This window comes from Triticum dicoccoides, chromosome 7B (genome assembly GCF_002162155.2).
Source record: "Triticum dicoccoides isolate Atlit2015 ecotype Zavitan chromosome 7B, WEW_v2.0, whole genome shotgun sequence".
In the NCBI taxonomy this organism is placed as follows: Eukaryota; Viridiplantae; Streptophyta; class Magnoliopsida; order Poales; family Poaceae; genus Triticum; species Triticum dicoccoides.
Window position 1 is genome coordinate 508,651,753 of NC_041393.1, and position 6,687 is coordinate 508,658,439.

The window sequence follows — 6,687 nt, forward strand, 5'->3', positions numbered from 1 at the left end:
ATCATAATCTATCAACTGGTTTCTATCTCAAACAAAGTGTCTCGGTGCCTCGCTCGGTAGCCCCCTCGATATGTAGACTTCTCGCGCGTGCACAGCTGTAGTGATGATGACGCTGAACCCAGTGTGCCTTGTTTTCACCGGCCTCATGTGATAGTTTTCACCCTGTTTTCTGTTAATTAACAAGGCAACCTTTTCTTTGTTACTACTAGTGAATCTGAAATCATTTGGGGCAGACATAAAATATATCACTTCAACCCAATTATCACAACAACTATTTTAAAAGAAACTAGCTAGTTGCAAGTGCATTGCACGGAACATCAAGATGCATCTGTATGAATAGTTTATCTTGTGAGAGAAAAGGCTGAACGAGGGAAGGCCTTATTTGCGAACGTGGAGAGGCATGTGGGTATATTTTTGCAAAAATTGCCATAGTTTCTTTCCTATCCGTTAGATATAAATCCAACGGCCTATATTGCAGGATGGCACGCACACCATCATCACCAACTCTGTTTTCAACTCCCTCCGTTCCTAAATACTCCCTCGATCCGAAAATACTTGTCATCAAAATGGATAAACGGAGATGTATCTAAAACTAAAATACGTCTAGATACATTTCCTTTTATCCATTTTGATGACAAGTATTTCCGGACGAGGGAGTATTTGTCTTTTTAGAGATTTCAACAAGTGATTATGACCCGACCTTACCAACATACTCAAAAAAGTAGTCCATAATTTTGATATTACCCTCTTTTCTTGGCGGTGCAGTGCCATCTGGATACCTCATAAATAAATCAAGGACAAATCTGACCCCTTCCTAAAAAGACATACGGAGCGAAATGAGTGAATCTACACTCTAAAGTATGTTTACATACACATCTGTATGTGGTAATCCATTTGAAATATGAAAAAGACAAATATTTAGGAATGAATGGAGTATAAGAGTAGACATGGAGATATATCTCCAGCATGTTCTACAACAAAAATGTGCTGGGCTGGTTAGCGCCGGATGCTCGCAACACGATGACATGAGTTCGAATTCTGCCTTTTAGCTTTTGATTTTTATATTATATATTACTTATTTAATATATACTTCTTTCGCTACTGTACTGATAGTGGAACCCACATAGTACTTAGAATAAAAGATTAAGGATGGACTTGTTTCTTTTTAACTTTATGTATGAAGCTGTAGCCACCCTGTGCACACTGTACATGCAATTAACTTTTTATAGAGGGACAATCATACAGGCAATTAACTCAAGTTGATTGGATGTCACTCTATATTTCCAGCATAAGAGCATCTCCAATGGCAACCGGCAAATTTCCTCCCGCTTCCTTCAGCGGAGGACGACATCAAACGCCAGCGGCATACATTTTTACAACTCTAACCAACCAGATGAAATTCGTGCAAACACGGACTGATTTCATATAAGCATGAAGGATTTCATATAAAAATGTTGGATCTTCATATAAACATGATGGATTTCATTACATTTACATGAACTAAGTGGTGCCAATCCGGCTCTCTTGGTATAATTAATACTCCCTCCGTCCGGAAATACTTGTCCTAGAAATGGATGTATCTAGACTTATTTTTGTTGTAGATACATACAATTTATCCATTCTTAGAACAAATATTTCCCGCCAGCTGCAGAGGGAGTACATAATCTAAATGGCCGCCCGCGGAACCCTTTGTCTTCCTCATGTTCGTTAGACACTTGCGGGGTCGACGAAGGTCCTCAGAAGAGACGAAGCAGCAAATAAACCACCTGAACGCGCAGTCGTCGCCTCGGCGGTGGCCTTCATGGGTCCCAAGTGGCGGCGGCCTCCCGTGTTCTACTTCTCCTCAATGATGGCGGTGGACACGGAGAAGCTGGCCACCGACTCGTCACTCTCCACGCACCCGGCTTCTGTCTCTGCCTGCATGGCGCTACCGCAGGCACGGGAGGCGCGCCCACAGACACAGGAGGCACGCCCACCGCAGACACTAGTGGCGTGGTACGACGCGGTAGCGACGCCGCCCGTACGGGCATGCTTGCCTCCATGCCGGCATGGAGCAACTCGCCACTCCTCATCGAGCTGAACTGGAGCAGCGAGTTGCTGAACCACGCGCTTGCTTGGGGCGGCAACTGGCTCCGTCGGGCCAAGCAAGGTTAGTGAAGCACCGAGAGGCCTCGCCCGTATCCGGAGGGCTTGGTGGGCCACCCAGCCGGGTAATATGCCGGAGAACGGCTCCTCAGAAGCCATCGGAAGAGTGGAGAAAATGTTGAAGGAGGAGATGTGGGAGCGGCGGAGGGGTGCGATTCTTGCCCGATGTCTGTCTGGCCTCGTGTAAATAGAGGGCGGACGGTAGGAGCTTGGCCGGTGTCTGGCCTTGTTTAAACTGAGGGCGGACGGGAGGAGTTCGGCCGGTGTTGCGTTTAATTCTGGCCCGCTCATGAACGGATGTGTGGCCGGGGTAGGATTATCGGTTTGCATGCGGGTTTAATGGAGGCGAGGAGGTGTGTTCAGTCGGGCGTGCAGCGGGCGGTGCAGTACTATTCGATTTGATAGTTGTAATGAGTCGTCAAATCACAAAGGCCCTCGCCTCTCGTGAAACCGACCAAGCTAGACTGCCCCGCCCTCTAGCCTTTAAAAAATGTATATAGTCCACTTTTGTATACTAGTAGTATCGATGGATTGCGCCATGGAGCAAAACTTGAAATTAAAAAAAGGTGGTACACATAGAGAGCGCTCGTCGCCAAATTATGCATATAGTACTATTAAAAAGGCTAGTCACAATAATGGTGTCCAGCACAACCCACCCCTCAAATAAAACTAAGCACCCTGGAATTCTTTGACAAAACTAAGCACCCTGGAATTCTTTGACAAAACTAAGCACCCTGAAATTCTTTGACAACTAAACTGCTGGCTATATGATGTTGGCCATATATATTGTACGTATATAATGTGAAGAAACAAGTGGTAGTACTATACCAACTAAAAGATGAAATGTAAGAAATACCAGTATGTACGTACTAAAGAGTTAAAGTAACGAGAAGAAACATAACAGAGTTCTGCTGGGGGCTCAACACAACACACCCCTCAAATTAAATTAAGCACACCTGAAATTAAACTTTGCAACTAATCCGGTAGACACTGCATTAGAACCACCATGAGCAATGACACTGCCACCTTACTCGGAGTCCTCGTCCACGTCCTCGACTTCGTCCTTGTCCCTCTTCCTCTTGGCCGATACTTCTTTGCTTGAAACGCACACTTGGCTCTTGCTCTTCATCCAACCCTTGTAGATATTGAAACAAAGGTAGCCATCCATTGCAGTGTAGTGGATGTGGTCTATATCTAGTACATTCCGCTGCCATGCATGACGATGAAACCTGTATTGAGGTTTCTCCAGTTTACTGTACGAAGGATGAACCATGGCTCCTGCCAGGGTCAGGATTGAAGGCTGACCACTAGAGGACAGCAGCCGATTCTTCTGGAGGTCAAAGGGGTTTCCTACAACGAGGCCTATCCGACCCATGACTTTTTTGTCGTTCGTAAAAGTCTACAGTAACGAATTTGACTAGGTTACTCTTGAGGAAGTTCTTAAAATCCAGGCATTCAACGTCCGCATGGCATATGTGGTAGACCAAGCATAAGTCATGCACGCAAACCTGGATCATGGTGGGCTTCTTCCTCTCGTCCTCCTTTAGATCCTTATCTCATCCCAAGACTGTGGTGTACTCAACATCTAGCCTAGCGACCCACTGATCATCTGAGTTTTCGAACATGCGTCTGAAGCGAGAAAGGCATCCTTTCACCATCGCGGAAGAACGGGTGTAGATGACGTCAAACTCATCGCCGGTGATGGTTCTAACCTTGTACTCACTGCCGATCATGGAGATTTGGAATGCCATGGATTTGGGAGGAGGGTTAGGATTAGTGGAACTGTCGCAATGTCAAAGGACGGGACGACTAGGAGAGAACCACCGTAATATTAAAGGACGTACGGGGACGAGTAGGAGCGAACTGCCAGCGTGCGAACGACAGGGTAGTGGCTTTCCATTCTCCCATGATATGGGCTTCCGAGAGCCCTTGGATCTGAGATCAAATGGTTGCATGGCGTGATTCTAGACCTATGGGTGAATATCCTATACTGGAGGGTTATTCTGCAAATTTTCAGCAACTTAGCATGCGATTGTTCAATCTCAGATCCAAGGGCTGCCAGCAGCCTGTATCATGGGCGCGCCTACCACAACCGTCGCGTCGCTCGCGCGGTCGCACCCTTGGAGATTTAACACGGTGCGGTAGGCTATCTGATGTTGGCATGTCATCACTTAGTCACTCATACTACAACAAGGTTAGCTCTAAGGTTGGCTATAAGTGTATTTTTTTACTTCTCTCTATCTCTTTCTTTGTACTGTAGTATTTATTGCATTTGCCAAGCAGTGACCTCTTCCAATGAAATGGTGCTTTAGATGAGGTGCTAAGGGCATTAAATGGCTTAGCAATCAAGTCCCCAATGCATAGGTGCTTATTAGTTTTTTGTTGCTAAGTTTGCTTCATTTAATTAGCTATAGACTCAAAATTGTCTTTTCACCTAAGTACACGCGCTTAGCACCGTTTCTTCCTTGGGTCACCAAACTAGTCTCTCTCTTCTTAATTAACTTGCCACATCAGACTTTATGTATATGTGGCAAGCTTAGCACCTGTAGGAGCAAGTAAGTACAATAGTGTGCTTTACATGGCATTTTTGCATATGTGGAGGAAAGAGAGGCAAGGAAAAAGTGAAGAAGTGGGCTCTCATGCAAGAGCCAGCCTCAACTACATGGTGGAGCATTGGGAGAGGCACCTGTATGGAGGTGGTCAGGAATCGGGAGACTCACGCCGGTCGTAGCGCCACAGCTAAAATGATAATGGCAAGTCAAATCACGAGGCCCCACCTGTCTAGCAGTAACTCGCTGTCAAATCACACAACCCTACATTTGCAGCAGCCTACTCCCTCATCTTCTCGCGTCTCTGTCGAACCGACTAGGCGGAACTGCCCTGCCTACCGCGCAGGAAAAGCCCCGCCCACAACTTTTAAATAGTACAGTATACTCCCTCCGTCTAGGTGACCAAGGTGGAGAGGAAAACGAGAGAACTTAATGTTTATTTGCTAAGGCTGGTTGTAATGGTAGTATCATAGCTATATCATGCATGCCAACTAGGCAATTTTGATGAGGTGTCATAGAATTAAATGAAGAAAGAGAGAGTTGAGTATCATATCATGATACCGTATCATAATAAATGATATGCTACTATGTGTCATACATGGCAATAAATAAAGTACTACATGATACTAATATATGATACTAAATATTATTAATACAGTTTTGCTAGAACTCATCTAGATGAGATATAATTTGGCCTCATTCATCTTTTATAGCCATTGGATGTGATGCTACAAGATGTGTGTGTGCTGACGTGGGTTGTATTTGTTCTTGTTTTCAAAGTGAATGAGACCAAATTATATCTCATCTAGATAAGTTCTAGGTACTCCCTTATTAATATCATTGTGTGCAACGAACTGACCACTTCATGTCATGTTTGATAGTCTCAAGTCATTAAAAGCATACAAGCCCCACATCTCTTATTGGTTGATTCCTCTATTTATGTAAAAAATAAGAAACAACGTGAGAGTTAATGCACCATGCCTATGTGTTTACTATTTGGTTTTCGTAAGATGACTTACTCACCTAGACGGAGGGAGTATTCGATTTGACAGCGGGCGGCACAGTTCCTGATACAGATTTAATGCAGACAAGGGAGGGAGTAGCAGTTCCCGAAATGTTGAACGGCCAATGCATCCTCCTTCAATTAATGCATGAGGGAAGTAATGGGAGGAGGTCCGGGAAAAGAGGTTGCACGATGTGAATGCAATACAGTTTGCCCTCATTGCCCTCATATAAAGACGCCCCTCCATTCCAATGCATCTACCACATCATACGCACCTAAGCATTTGCCTAAGCACGTACACTAAGTGCAAAAGAGCTCACTCCAGAACCATGGCGGCGATGCGCGTGACCGGCCAGCGGCTGTGCCAGATGGTCCACGACACCGGCCTGTGGCATGGCGCCGAGGATCGTCTCTAGACGGTGTTAGAGACCGGTTGGTGGATGGCCGCCGTCGACGCCAACTACGACTCTCAGTTGGACCAGATGATCGTTGCCACCACCAACAAGTTCACCGTCCTCAAGAAGCTCGCGGACGACATCGCCGTAATCCTCCAGCCCGCGTGCTCGGGCTCCTCATTGCCTGCCATCCTAATCGGCCTCCATGGTCGGAACCTGTTTCAAGCACTGGTGGCCCTGCGACTGCCCGCCGACGCCACGAAGAATGTCCACCTGGAGGTCGCGCTCGCCTTGAGGCGCCTTGCCCTGCAAGAATTCATCGACCTACACATCCACGTGTATGAGCAAATCGTGTACATAGGTATCTACAAGGCCAGTGAGGACGCTACGACGTTGGCCTTCCTCAACCGGCTAGAAGCCTTGGATGCCTTTGCTGAGAAGCACCTCGACCTCGCCACAAAAGCCGCCGCTCCTTAGCCGCCGGTCGGTGGCCCAGCACACTAAGTTGAGGAGGAGGAGGTCGTACATTCATGGATCCATCTTTATTCTTGCCTTCTGTAACCACCACTGCAATCGCATCATTGTGGCCTTAATT